A 15790-nucleotide genomic window follows, 5' to 3' on the forward strand; every position below is an offset into this window, starting at 1 on the left:
GCAGCCCGTCCCGACATTGTCTGGGAGCAAAAGGCTGCTTCAGGGCCCCCGCAAGCCCCGCAGAAGAGTTGTCTGTGCAAGTCCTGGCTCTGTTCAACTGATTTGGCCCACTTGTGTTATTTTTTTAATTCGTATGTATTGTTTTCCACGTTTTATGTTGACCGCAAGATGTGAGGAAAGTGTTGTGTCACCTGTTTAATGTTTTTTTTTCTTTCAAAGGCTCTTTCCGTGTTTTCATTTTTGTATCCCTTCAAAGAAGTTTCCCTTTCGTTTTGTCAATTGTGGTGAAGTCCTGGCAGTGCTCGAGTGGTTATGGGCAGTTGTGTTATTTTCGTTATTCGTATGTCTTATTGTAAGCGTTTTATCTTGTCCGCAAGATGTGAGGAAAGTCTCGTGAATGCGCAGTCGATGCGTTTCTCCGTTAAGAAATATCGGCTTTTTTTGTTCGTGTTTACCCCCCTGTGACGTCGTTGGTCAATGGCCAATGGTTAAAGACCTTTTTTTTTTGGTAAGCCGAAATCGTGTGTGTGTTTTCTTTAGTGCATTGTGATTGGTCTAGTATGCATTTAAGCCTGCCCCCTGTGTGGCGTCATTTGACACTCCTCGTCGATGGAAGGCCCGCCCGGTTTCTAATGCGAAGGCGTCAATGTTGTCTGGGTAACTGCAACGAATATGTGTATATTTCTTATAGCGCGCACCTCTGCTGTATATTGGTGTTACCGCGCTTTATGTGTGAATTTAAATTCATTGAAAGCGCATTTCCGCTGTATGTGTTGGGATTTGCAAATGTTTGTTAGAAATTCATTGAAAGCGCATTTCCGCTCTATGTCTGCATTTGTGCGTTCTAAATTCAGTGAAAGCGCATTTCCGCTGTATGTAAGCATATGTAAGTGTGTTGTGAAGTCGCTTGGCCTATGTTTGTTATTTGCACTTGGCACGGCCCTGTAAACGCCCACATTTGTTGTTTGAGAAGCCCACGGCCACGACCACGCCCCCAAGGGACTACTTTACCACTTTTGGCGTTATTGCTTTTTTAATGTATATGGTGTACATATCTATAGCCTATGTCCTTCTGCCACATCTCCCCTTTCAAATGGTGTAGTGGGTGTAGTGATTGGTGCATTACTTTTGTAGTTTACCTGGCTCAAAGGTTTGTGTTCTCTCTTTATAATAGTAGTATAGATATATTCCAGGAATAATCCAGTACGGCGCAGAGTTTCGAAAGCTGCAAATGCGGACACGAACCCAGGTATAGGTGCAAAAAGAAGGTGGTTTATTCAGCAATGGTGCTCCCAGTCATCACGACGCGTTTCGCGCTTCACAGAGCGCTTGATCACATGACACAGTTAATCACCTACCACATGTTTAAATACAGTCTACCAATACGATTTAAGCCTACAAATGCAATGGAAATCGAAGAGTTGAGTCCCTAAAGACTACTCAGACTCCGTTTTGAGTATCTACAAATGCATTTTGGAAACTCTTGTAAAGCATGAATTGCAATTCCAATTTTGAAAAGCAGGCTGTAGACGTAAAAACATGTGGGATAAACAGTAAGTGATAGTGATTTAAAAAAATGAGTTTAACCAAGGGGATATTTTTAAATAAGACAAAAACATAATTTCAAAATAAATGTCGATTAAAGTGCAGTGCTCTTTTTGATGTTCCAAGTGTTACAATTATATAGTAATTTCATCATTAGAACCATATTCTAAAATATTACAATTTCAAGGCAAGTACACATATGGAGCCCCACATGTTCATACATTGCCATATGAAGTATGCAAAGTTGCAAAAAACGGAGAGTATTATAAAGTGCTTATGCGAGATAAAAGAATTTATGCCAAGTTTCTGAGGACAGATACACCACTAGTAGAGACGGTGTTGCACAACGGGTGTAAAAATTATATCTGTAAAATACATTATGCGTTCCGAGTGCTAGCCATGTCTGCTAGAGAGTAAAAAAGTGTGTACATTATTTGAGAAGGTATGATATTGCTAATGTTAAAGCGTTTATACCATTTGCAGACAATACCCAATAATTTAAAGACATACAAATATTCATAAATTCGTATATAGACCTGTAAACACCTTAAAATGGTTGTTTAAAAAGGCTAAAATAGATGAATACAAATGATATGTCTAAAATCCTTATATAAATAGATTATTAAAATCACAAGGTAATTGATATGCATGATATAAAAAAAGTATAGCTATCATAAATAATCTAAAACACTTCTCATTATTTACAAGTCCCATAGAGCAGTTGTACAAATTGTATGTTAGGAGAAGGTCATCCTTTTATGTACTGTATCACAGGCAAGTATACAGATCCTCCGTGATATTAAGGCCCGAGGGATGCTTTGTATTAAGTTCAATGATATATTGTGTTTCGAGGCGGCGTAATTTGTCTTCTCTGTTGCCTCCTCTTCTGCTGGCCTGTACACAGTCAATGACATAGTATTTGAGGTCACTACTTCTAGAGTTATGTTTGGATTTGAAGTGCCTCGATACAGGGTATGTGTTATCCTGGTTTCCAATCGCTCGAAGATGCTGTAAGATCATTTTGTGTACTGGGAGCTTAGTGCTCCCAACATACAGCATGTTGCAGGGACAAATTAGCATGTAGACAGCAGATTCTGTCTTACATGTTAATAATTTGGTAATCTTATGTTCCCTGCTGTCAAATGGAGAATGATAGCTTTTCTTGTTGATGGCTTGTTGACAGGCTTTACAGACCTTGCAGTTAAAAAAGCCTGTATGCGTTTGGTACCAGGTTGATACTTCAAGGACCTCGGGACTAGTCTTAACCAGTTCGTCTCTCATGGACTGCCCTCTGCTGTATGTTATACCGGGCCTCTTAGGGAGATCTCTCCCTATCACTGGATCACTAAGGACTAGTGGCCAGTTTTTACTGATGATTTTAGCTATCTCCTTGTGTTGGGCATTGTACTGTACAATGAATCTAAATTCAGGGATTTTTTTGGCAGTGTCCTCAGAGTCTATTGTTGGGGGTAAGTTACCTGCCAATAAAAGAGATCTGTCTTTTTTGGTTTGCTTTCAAGATTGCTGCATCTACAATTTTGGGGGAGTATCCCCTGGCTAGGAATCTTAGTTTACTCTCCCTCTGTGCCTCATCTAGATCAGTCTGTCTGCTGTGTATTCTTTTGAGGCGTAGAATCTCGCCATAGGGGATGCTATTGATGAGGTGTTTAGTATGGGAACTGGTGGCATGTAGGGTAGAATTGCCCGCTGTTGTCTTGCGGTGTAATCTTGTCTCTACTCTACCCTGTTCTATAAACACCTCAGTGTCTAGAACAGTAATGGATGACTTACTCAGTGTAGCTGTGAACTGGAGATTTAAGTTGTTACTATTGAGGTCAGAGATAAAACTCTCAGCTGATGACATATCCCCCCTCCATATCCCCCCTCCAGATCACAAAGAGGTCATCAATGAAGCATAACCAGGTAACTACCTGAGCCCGCATAGTTGTTGAGTGTTGAACCAGGATGACCATCTCCTCCCACCAGCCCATGTGAAGACATGCATAGCTGGGGGAGAAGCTGGCCCCCATGGCCACACCCCGCAACTGCCTGTACATAAGATTGTTGAACATGAAGATATTGCTGTCAAGGCACATTTTAACCATTTCTAACAACATCGTTCTATGATTAGGCATATTGGGTAAAGACCTCTTCAAATAGTAATCAAGAGGGTTTAAGCCATCCAAATGTACAATGCTGGTATACAGCGAACAGACGTCCAGTGCAATCAATATGTAGTTTTCCTGCCATTCAATGTTTCTGATTTTGTTCAAAAAGTCACTCGTGTCACTGACATATGACGGGAGATTTTTGACCTTCCCTTGCAGAAAAAAGTCTACATACTGAGACATATGTTCTAAACAGCTGTTCCTAGCTGAAATTATAGGGCGTCCAGGGGGATTTTTGGATTTTTGTGCAGCTTTTGTAGAAAATACATTGTTGTTACCACAGGGTAATCATTTTTTAGGAATGTGTGCTCCTGATTAGTGATGAGGCCATTGGATTTCCATTTGGAAAGCTTTTTGTTGCAGTTTAAGTACATAGTTTTGAGTTCTGCATTTGAGAATCTGATGTAACACATTCTATCATTCAATTGTAAAAGGGCTTCCTTCACATACATTTCTCTGTGGAGCAGCACGATGTTACCACCTTTATCTGATGCTCAGATAATTACATTACGATTGTTCTGTAATTTGGAGATGAGGGCCCTGTAGTCAGCTGTTTCTTTGTTGTATTTGTGTCTACCCCTGTGTATTTTGATATTCAGATCCTTTAGTTGGTTGGTAACTTGTTCATGAAATAGGTCTATGGAGTCTTTAAGCATGACTGGAGTGTATGTGGACTTTGCTCTGAAGCTGGTTAGAGGTTTCTTAAGCTGTTGATTCACAGATAAGTTGATAGTTTCTCCTTCAGTTTCAGATAAAGATACAGTTTGATCACTGTCATGAGGTACGTCCGGTCCCCACATTTCCGCCAGTTCTTCCATTAGTGCCTCTGTTGTCTGACTGGCAATGGTATCTATATTTTTGGGCAAAGGTGTATGTGCATTTTCAAATTTGTTCAATGTAAAATATTTTTTGAGTTTTAACTTTCTCGTACTTTTGTAGACATCCAATCGCATGTTAACATAGTTGAAGTCCCTTCTTGGACAATAAGTTAAACCCAGGCTTAGAATTTCTTTCTCTTCTTGGTTGAGTTCTATACCTGCGAGGTTGACAATAGTTTTGTCCAAATCTATGGGGGCAATTAGTTCTTGTTCCACCCCCCTCTCTTTTTTTTTTGGTTTTCCAGTTTGCGCCTACGTTTGTTTGCTTTCCTCCGCTCTCGTCGTTTGAGGTTTTTTGCGCGGCGTAGTGTTGTTGTCTTGTCCGAGGGCGCAAGGTTTGTCTTCTGTCCTCGCAAAAAAGGGCTAGCTCTTCATCAAGTGTGCTTTTGGGTCCCGCTGCCCTTGCCTGTTCATCCTTCTCCTGATCGCTGTCGGGATTAGAGCTGTCCTCTGGCACGGATGATCCAGTAGCACTTTTTTCGGTATTGGTGATGACTTTTTGGTAGCTCCTTGTTTGCCTGCTTGCTTATTCTTTCTTAGAACCTCATATTTCCTAGAGAAAGTAAAGATCTGGCCTGTTTCATAATCGGTTTTGTCTCTGAAAAATGTATATGTTTATATATATATACAAGCAAATTGTCCTGTCGCAGCGGGAGCTCATTCCAGTGGGTGCCAGCGATGAGACCAGGACAGTGCCTCTAATTAATCTCATACCAGAAAAGAATCGCGGCACACTTCTTGGTTTTCACGCAGTTATTTTATTTCCAAACGTGAGACAACAACTCCTACGCGTTTCGAACCGTAGTTCCTGTTCACGGTAGTATTAGTGGTTGGTCCCTCTTCCATTTCTACATTTATACCAATACACACCCTTATCATTATCTGGGGCATGATGGGACTTGTAGTTTTTTTGGGGTTTGGATAGCCTAATATGCATTTTGCATTACACAGTGCGGGTTGTGCATGTCAGCGAGGATTCTTTCGTGTTACTGCATTGAAAGCGTTCCCAATTTTTACAGGGACACTCACGCTTTCTAAACGCTCGTGGGACACACGTGCGTGTTTAATCAAAGCTCAATGTACCTGAGATTTGATTTTGATGCGTAACTTTAGACATAATGTCAATTTACAAGTAAGGGCTGAGTGCCCTACGTCCCCGCTATATGCATTGACCCATACTGTGTATATTCATATGGTCATTGGCTATACATTCCCATTATCAACAGTTTGGATCAGTCTTTGGACACAGTTAATTGCTAGTACAGTTCTTGGATTTTGAAGTGGCAGTTATCTTATATAGCAGATATTCAGGCATTTGTAAGATTCTCAGTTCATACATTATTATAAATGAACATGTAATTCTTCATCGCCATTGAGGCCAGTCGGCTGCTTGGTTCTGAACCTTATGATTAGTTTGGATTCTAATAGTCTCAGTTTTTGTGTACGGTTTCCCCCTCTTTCGTGCTGTTGAATACTTGCCAGTCCAAAGTATTTTACATCTAGACAAGTTTTGGTTTCATGACTGGCCATGTGTTTTGCAATGGCACATGAATAATCACCATTTTGAATTGCACAAATGTGTTGTAGTATTCTGGTTTTGAGGGAACACGTCATACTCCCTATATAGGATTTGCCGCAAAAACATTGCAACATATAGACGACGAACGATGACTCACCGGTGATGCTCGTTCTAATTATGAAGTTCTTGCCTTCTGGATCATTTAAGTTCTTGATGTTTCGTCCAATCTTGCACGCCTTGCAGGTTGAGCATTTGCTGAATCCTCGTTTTCTCATATCCAGCCAGGATTCTGGTTTCTTCATTTCAAAATGACTTTGAGTTAGTTGATCTGCGAGATTAGGCGCTCTTTTGTATGAGATCAGTGGATGGTCGCCTATGGACATTCCTATGTCTGGATCTTTGCGCAGTACATGCCAAAATTTCATCAAGGCTTTTTGTATTTTATAGCTCTCTTTGCTGAAAGTCATTATCATCGGTGGCTGTTCCTCCTTTTTATTTGTTTTTTGTGAAAGTACCTCTGTGGATTGATTCATAGGGTGTGTTTTATTTACAAGAGTGTCTGCTCTTGTTTTTGTTCTGGCTCTTATTTCACATACATTGAGATCAGTTGTTTTGTATCCTCTCTGTTTGAAAAGTTCTTTGGTTTCTCTGAATTTTTTCTCCATTTCAATGTCCTCCGAGCAGTTTCTTCTCATCCGTAGTAACTCTCCATACGGAATGCTCTTCTTTAATTTTTGTGGATGAAAGCTCAGGCCATGGAGGAGACTGTTTGTCGCCGTTTTTTCCTGTGGACAGTGGTTTAGATTTTCTCATTGGCTATGTATACCTTTGTATCCAGGAATTCTATCTCCTTCGCGCTGATAGTATATGTAAATTTCAGCCCCACTTGGTTATCAATAAGGACATCGAAAAATGTCCGGAATTCTGCTTCAGTACCTCTCCACAAGAGAAAAAGATCATCAATGAATCGTAGCCAAAGGGCCACTTTGGCCATATGGTGGTCGTTTTCTTCTCTCCAAGCCACGCTTCTCTCCCACCATCCCATCGTGAGATTGGCGTAGCTTGGAGAGAAGGAAACTCCCATCGCCGTTCCACAGCATTGTTCATAGATTGTTTTGCTAGAGAGGAATACGTTGTTGTGCAGGCACATCGAGATCTTTCCATGATCCTTTTTGAATGTTCTCTTCGTGTGATAGGTTGTTGATCAAGGAAGTAGCTAATCGCTTTTAATCCAATATCATGGTTAATGCATGTATATAGCGATATCACATCGATAGTCACCAACAAGTAATTTGTTTGCCACTCAGTTTCCATCAAAATCCGTAAGAAATCGCCCGTATCTTTTATATAGGAGCTCAGTGTGGGTACAATTGGAGCTATGAAGTGATCCACATAACTCAAAACATTTTCGTAGAGGCTGCCACAACTTGAAATTATCGGGCGTCCTGGTGGTTTATTGAGGGTCTTATGAACTTTTGGTAGGAAGTAAATGGTCAGAGTGATTGGGTTCTCGACCATTAGAAATTTCCTTTCTACTTCCGTTATCAGACCTTGTCAATGCCAGGTGGTTAGTTTCATTTCTAGTTCATGTTTCATTTTGTCTGCGGGATTTCTTGCTAGTGCTGTGTAATTGCTGGTGTTATTCAATTGTCTCATAGCTTCCTCCACATAGTGTTCCTTATCCATTACAACAATATTGCCGCCTTTATCTTGGGTTTGATCTCAATTTTGATGTTATTTCTGAGACTTTGTATTGCCATGCGTTCGCCTTTTGTTAAATTCTCTTTTCTGTTCTTGTTGTAGTTATTTGGCATTTCTTCAATTTCATTCATCACCAGTTCGTAAAAGGTGTCTATTTTGTTTCCAGGGTGAAGGATCGGGCAAAATCTCGATTTTGATTTAAACTCTGTGGGTTGGCGCTCATCCGATAAAATGCCCATTTCATCTAGTACCTGGGTATCCGGTATTTGTGTTTCTCCAATTTCATTGGCTAGTTCATAAGCAACTTGAATTTGTGGAATGTCAGATGTCTGATATGTGTCAGTCCGATTTGATGGTTCTGTTTCCTCTTGGGTCTTGGTTTTATTCATGGAGTTTTTGGCAAAGAATTTTTTCAACTTAAGTTTTCTTGTGTATTTGTAGAGGTCTATTTTGGTCTCCGTTAGATCATGGTGTGTTTCGGGACAGAAGGAGAGTCCTATTTAATAGTTTCATTTCAGTTGGTGTTAAGTTGTGTCTAGACAGGTTAATCACTAGATTGGCAATTGTTCTTTGTGCCTCGATTATTTCCTTGTCGCCGTTCGGGCCCTCAGGTTGTATCTGCCTCCTTGTTCGCTTGCTGCGTCTTGTTTTGCGCTTTGATTTCCTTGGGCTGGGTGCCCCCTTCCTCTCGCTCTGCTTCTGTTCTGTCCTCGACCTCTGGTGTTGCTTCGTGGTGTCTGTTGCTCCTGATAGAGCAATTTCATTTCGTATAAAAAAAAGAACTTCCGTAATCCAGGGCGTCTTTGCTCGCCCTCACTGAAGTCCGATTCAGAACCGCTTGTTTGCTCTCCGGATGTTGTAATATCTGCACCCCATTGCTGTTTATAGATGTCATATTTTTTAGCAAAAGTCAGGATGGTGCCATATTTATAATCGTCCTGATCTCTGCAGAATTTGCGTTGTTTGCGATTCTGTACCTCTTCTTCATGTTTATCTAGATTTTTCTCCATTTCACTTCTTAGTTTTTTAAGGGTGCCTGTTTCTTCATTTGTAGCAGTTATTTTTGTTTCTATTGTTGCAATTTTCTCATGAAGATCTTCCACTTCTATTCTTGCATATTTAATGATGATTAGCATCATGTTGTTCGAACACCCCATGTTGTTTTTGCCCCATTCTTCGAGCATTTCAGGCTTGGTGTCAGGGTGGTTTGGCAAAGTGAAAATTCTGAGTCCTCTCGGTACCATTTTGCACTCCACATATTTTTCCAAGGTTATTATTTCCCATTCTCTCGAAATTTCTTTCCGCATCAGTTTTTCCAATTGTGTAAATAACAATTTGCTTGTGGTGGTAGTCGATTGTGGTGTTGTTGCTGTTTCATCCTTATTCTCAGTTGTCGTGCCTCTTTGGAAAATGCTTTCTGCTTTCGTTATTCTTTTAGCTCTCCTTTCTTCCATAGTTGTTGTTCGCGGTCACTGTTCCTGTGACTCCAAGCTGTTGATGGTTTTGCGTTTGTTTACAGGTGTTGTGAGGGACATTTCACTACTACTGATGGTTCTTTAGTTCAGAGAGGGTTGAGTTTGTAGTATACCCTAATCACGTTTTATGAACTGCTACCAAGAAAAGTTGTTTGTGCGAGTTAATGTTTCAAGGAAATTGCAATTTTCACTGTTTGACCGCACTAGCGGCGCTTGTTACTCGTACATTAACTTCACTGCGGCTTAGTATACTTTTTCAATTAGCAAGGGCGTGTCTCGTACCTGGGAGACTCCCGGATGCGCGCAGGGTCCTCCGACTCAACGCGTCGGCGCTCCACCAGGTGTTTACACGGGTTTGTTGTTATCCTTGCTTTTCTTCGGATTCCAATCGGCTAATTTGAATCAGTCCAAAGCCGTAGAGTGTACCAAGGTCACGGTGTGTGGTAAGCCGGGCTCTCCGCTGTCCGTAAGTACAAACAAGCAAATTGTCCTGTCGCAGCGGGAGCTCAATCCAGTGGGTGCCAGCGATGAGACTAGGACAGTGTCTCAAATTAATCCCATACCAGAAAAGAATAGCGGCACACTTCTTGGTTTTCACGCAGTTATTTTATTTCCAAACGTGAGACAACAACTCCTACGCGTTTCGAACCGTAGTTCCTGTTCACGGTAGTATTAGTGGTTGGTCCCTCTTCCATTTCTACATTTATACCAATACACACCCTTTTCATTATCTGGGGCATGATGGGACTTGTAGTTTTTTGGGGGTTTGGATAGCCTAATATGCATTTTGCATTACACAGTGCGGGTTGTGCATGTCAGCGAGGATTCTTTCGTGTTACTGCATTGAAAGCGTTCCCAATTTTTACAGGGACACTCACGCTTTCTAAACGCTCGTGGGAGTGGAATTACATGATTTCATGCTTTCAAAGATGGCCGCCACATTTGCATAGGCGCACATGCAATTTCGGTACCGGTCTTGTAATGCTGAGAGGCGTGTCGTAATGATGCATTTAAGTAGCCGCTTGATGGCGTTTTGAGTAAACACTGATGAAGGACTCACGTCCGAAACGCGTCTGTCTACGGCTAATGGCGAAATAAAGAAATACTTGCCTGTACCCCGGGAGTGCTGAGCTTTGTCTCACAGTGAGAGCAATGTAGTACGAGCCATAAAAAAATATATATATATATATATATATATATATATATATTCATTCACTGAAAAAAACAAAGACATTATAATTAGGCTCAGGTTTCACTCGTACAAAACCAGAGACATTCAGGAGTTGTAGATAGCGGGGCTAAATATAACTCGTCCCCACCAATCCACTGCTTATGACCTCACATATTACATCACATGGTCAGTGACATCACTGATGATGTCATCCAGTGACTGAATGTTTTTAAAAAGTGTGAGTTTTAAATATGTATATCATGATGTATTGATGAATCAGTGGGTGTATGAGTTCCTGTATGGATGATTCAATGGGTGCGTGACTGTATAAGTGTGTGATTAGGTGTCTCAGTGAATGTATGGATGAGTGACTAGGTTGTGTGAATGTCTGTATCAGTCTGTCAGTTAGTGCCTAAGTTGCAGTATGGGATGTTCAGTGGGTATGTGAGTGGCTGTATGGGTGATTGGTTGTGTGAGTACCTGTATGGGTGTATTAGTGTCTGTGTGGGCGGATGAGGGGTGTGACTGCCTACATGGATGAGTGAGTTGGTGAGTCAGTGACTGCTTGGGTAGTGAGTGCTTTTGTGAGGGGCTGTATGGGGGACTGAGTGTGTGTATGGCTGTGTTGGTGAGTGAATAGATGTGTCAGTGGTATATGGGTGAGTAACTGCATATATGAAAGAAAAGTATAGGTGAGTGTTGAAGTATATGAGTGACTGTATGTATGTGTGAGTGATTATGAGAGTGACTGTGTGGGTGTTTGTGTGCTTGTGTCAGAGACTGTATAGGTGAGTATGTATCTGTTAGTATCTGTATGAATATGTGAGTGGGTGTGTGTATAACTGTATAGGTAAGAGGCTGTGTTATTGACTCTATGGGTTTGGTTGAGTAGGTGTGTGAGTAGCTCTATGGTAACTGACAGTGTGTGAGTGTCTGTATGGGTGACTGAGTGGATGTGTGTGTAGACCTATGAATCAGTGACTGGGTGTGTAAGTACTGGTATGGGTGTGTCAATGGTTTTGAGAATGGTAGCGTGGAAGTTGGAGTGGGAGTATGAAAGGTTATATTGGGTTGTGAGTGGGTGCATCAGAGATTCTGTGGATGATGTAATCAGAGATGTCATTTGAGATATCATCAGTGATGTTGTCAGTGATGTCGCTGACCATATCATGAGTGATATAATATGTGAGTTCAAAATCAGGGCATTGCGGAGGCGTGAGTTATAGTTGGCCGAGCTAACTATAACTGCTGAATGTCTCTGGTTTTGTATGAGTGAAACCAGAGCCTAACTATAAAGTCTCTGTAACCTTTGTTTTTTTCAGTGAATTTCTTAGGTTTTTTTAAATACTAGTTCCTAACTATAACATCCCTGTATCCTTTGGACTTTCAGTGAATTTCTATGTTTTTTTAACTCCTAGTCTTGTTTGCAGAGTGGGGGAGAAAGGGGGCTGGGCTTCCGACCAGCTCTCATGAATCCTGTTGTGTAGGATTTACAGGGGGTACCAGGAGGGCTTCCTGGCCCCCAAGTTCCCTCAAGAGTAAAGTGGACTTCATCCCTCAAACAGTAGTGCACCACAAGCCTTATTTGCAGAAAGATCAAGAAAGAGGGTGAGACCTCCAAAGACCATTTAGCAATCCATCTGTGTGGGACTTATAGGTGATAACAAGAGGGGTAGTTGACCCTCAAGGATGTCCTTGGGGGCCAACTACCACTCCTATCACCTCGAGTAAGTCCCACACAGCAGGATTGCTGAGAACCGATACAAGGCCACGCTCCCTCTTTTCACCACTCTGCAAACGTGCCAACTGGTGCACTACTAGTGGGGGGATGAAGTCCCATTGGCAATTGAGGGTCCTTGGGGGCCATTTACCCCTCCTTTTACCTCCAGCAAGCCCTACACAGTGGGTATGCTGAGAGGGTTTCAGTGGTCACGCCCTTTTCTCCACCACTATGCAAAAGTGCCTCCTGGCGCTCTACTAGTTGATGGTTGAAGTACCCTTGGCTCTTGAGGGTCCTTGTGGGTCAACTAGCCCTCCTGTTACATCCAATGAGACCCATACAGTTGGATTGCTGAAAAGTGGTCAAAGGCCACACCCCCTTTCTCCATCACTCTGCAAATGTGCCTCCGGGAGCCCTCCTGTTTGGGGGAAGAAGTCTCCCTTAGTCCTGCGGCCCTTAGGAGGCAAGGGGACCTCATCCCCCTCCATAAATAGTGTGCTGAGAGGTGAGTTTACAGAGTGGTGGAGAAAGGGGGCATGGCCTCTGACCACCTCTCAGCAATCCCACGGTGTGGGGCTTACTGGTGGTAATAGGAGGTCTTCTTGGCCTCTAAGGACCTTCAGCAGCCAAATGGATTTCATGCCCCAACCAGGAGTGCACCAGGAGGTGCATTTGCAGAGTAGTGGAGAAAGGGGGCGGGGCCTCCGTAGAGTTGCCGGCTTTTTAAAATAATTTTTTTATGTTCTAAGAAGGGGGGCTGCATGGCCCCCCTTCTCTGGACCATTATGGGCCCTGGAGAACCCATCCCGCGGGCCTGACCCATTTTTAATTTGTTTAATAAAATATAAGGAGAGGGGGGCCATGCTGGCTCACTCCTGAGGCCAACTTGGGCCCCAGGGACCCCATCCCCAGGGCAAGGCCTTTAAATATTTTTTATTAAAAAGGAAAGGGACAGCGAGTCCCCCCACCCAGGCCGTTTTCGGCCCCGGGGACCCCATCCCCCGGGACCAGGCCACCATGTTGTGGACTGCAGGGGGAGCCTGAAGGCTCTGGGGGTCCCAGACGGCTGCTCAGCTCCTGCGGGAGCCGGAATTGCTTTTTACACACAAGGTGCTTCTTGCATGCAGCTCCTTCTATGTAAAAAGCAAAGTACTCCGCTTTCAGCAAATGAGAGCAAAATGCTCTCGCTTTCTGAAGCCAAGGCACTTCTTTGGTATGGCGGAACATGCCATAGCAAACTGCAATGTCTCGGGGTTGGGCACCCCAGAACATTGCTGGGGCCTGCCCTGGGGGGCTGGCAGTCCCCAGGGCTATGTATGGCACCTAGAGGGGGGCTGCACAGCCCACTTCCTTTGTTTAAGTAAGCCCCGGGGAGGTGGGGAGCCCTGGGGCAGTGGGCGGGTGAGTGCCCCCCGCATTTTTATACAACAGTGCCGGAGGTGGCGGTCCCCGGGGCAGTGGGGGAGCTGCAAGGCTCACTCATATATATCATAATTAGGGTACTGTCCCGAAAGGCTCTCCTTATATAATCAGATCACTGCCCTGGGGTGGTGGTGGTCCCCGGGGCTTTCAACAACCCGAACACGGGTTCCACTAAGTCACAAGATGGCTGCCAGCACTCCTTGGTTTGAAGTGTTAGCAGCCAATCAGATCTCACGATATCAGGATGGGTCGCAGATCCACCGCTGCCTCAGTTGTATATCTGAGAAATCTTTACATTTCTCAGCAACTACTGAACGGATTTACACCATTTAATAAAAAAGGGATTGCTGGACCAACAGGTACCTTCCTTTCTACCAAATTTGGTGTAATTCCCTTCAACATTTCTGGCTGTAGCCGCGTCTAAAGTTTCCTATGGAAATTAACATGAAGAAAATGCGTTTTGGGACCCCCTTTTTCTCCACTCCCACGCTCGATGAATCACCCTGAAATTTTCAAGACATAGCTGAAGTGATTGCCCAATACTTTTTGTGAAGATTCGTCAAACGGTGCTAAAGTAATAGGGAAATCAAAAAACGCTCTTCGTATTGAAACTACTTCCTAACTATAACTACTGCCAGTAGTATATATATATATATATATATATATATATATTCACTGAAAAAAACATAGGTTTCACACACGTTATAGTTAGGAATTAGCATTTAAAAAACCTTAGAAATTCACTGAAAAAAATATAGGTTTAACACATATTATAGTTAACTGGACATTTCACTCATACAAAACCATTGAAATTCCCCCATTATAGTTAATTCAGCTAACTATAACTCGTGCGCGTGCCCGCAATGCACTGCTGATGACGTCACATATTACATCACTCATGACATGGTCAGTGACATCACTCATGACATGGTCAGTGATATCACTCATGACATCACTGATGACATCTTAAATGACATCACTGATGACATCACTGAGGACATCATTCAGTGAATTTGTGTCTTTCTGAAAAATAAATATGTTTTATATATGTTATCTGAAGGTCGTTGGAAGAAAAATTGTGTAAATAAGTGTCTAAATGGATGTTTTTTTTGTAAAAATGATTGTATAACTGACTTATTAAGTGTATCTTACTGGATACATGTAATAGCGAGTAATGTTTAAATATGTAAATATCTGTATCAGTGTCTCACTTTGTGTATAAGTGGCTGCATGGGTTGGTGACTAGCTACATGAGTGTCGATATGGGTTATCAGTTGGTTTTTAGAGTATCAGTATGAGTGTCTGTATGGTTGGGTGGGGGTATTACTTACAGTATAGATGCATGAATGGATGACTCACTGTTTGTATGTGTTTTAAAGACAGCATGTGTGCAGGACTGTATGGGTGGATGAGTGTGTGTATGGGTGTGTTAGTGAGTGAATCACTGTCTCAATAGTATCTTTATTAGTAACTACATATGTGTTAAACTAGTATATGTGAGTATTGATGTATACAAGTGAGTATATGTGAGAGTGAGAGATTGTAAGAGTTCCTGTATAAATAAGTATGTGTTTCTATAAGTGATTGTTTAAGAGAGTAAGTATGTGTATGATTCTGTAGAAGTAAGTGTAGTGGTGGGTGTATACCTGTATATGCAAGTAAATGGATGTGTGAGTTTGAGTGTGAGTAACTCTATAGATTAGTGTCCGTGTGTAATAAGATGTATAGGTGTATGAGTACATATGATGAGTGAGTACATGTATGAGGGCCTATATAGAACTGTTACTGAACGACTGGATGTGTATGTAGATTTTGGAATTACTGAATAGGTTGTTATAACTGGAATTGGTATCTCAATTGTTTTGAAAATTTTAGTTTCTATTTTTGAATGTGTGTATCAAGGGTTATATTACGCTGAGAGGAGGTCTGCCACTCTGTCACAAGGATGATGTCATCAGTGATGTCATTTGAGATGTTATCAGTGATGTCACTGACCATGTCATGAGTGATGTAATATGATTGCTACGGAGAACCACGCCTCCGAGTAGCCAGGTGACGCTTCACTCCGCCCCTCAGTAATGGCGAGCAGTGGCGTGTAGTGGACGGCAGCTTGCAGCTTTCCTTGGCGGATTTTGATTTCGATGGCTTTTCAGCATCTGCTTTCTTTGCCGGATCGGGTGAGCCGCGATCT

This window comes from Lissotriton vulgaris, chromosome 2_1 (genome assembly GCF_964263255.1).
Source record: "Lissotriton vulgaris chromosome 2_1, aLisVul1.2, whole genome shotgun sequence".
In the NCBI taxonomy this organism is placed as follows: domain Eukaryota; kingdom Metazoa; phylum Chordata; class Amphibia; order Caudata; family Salamandridae; genus Lissotriton; species Lissotriton vulgaris.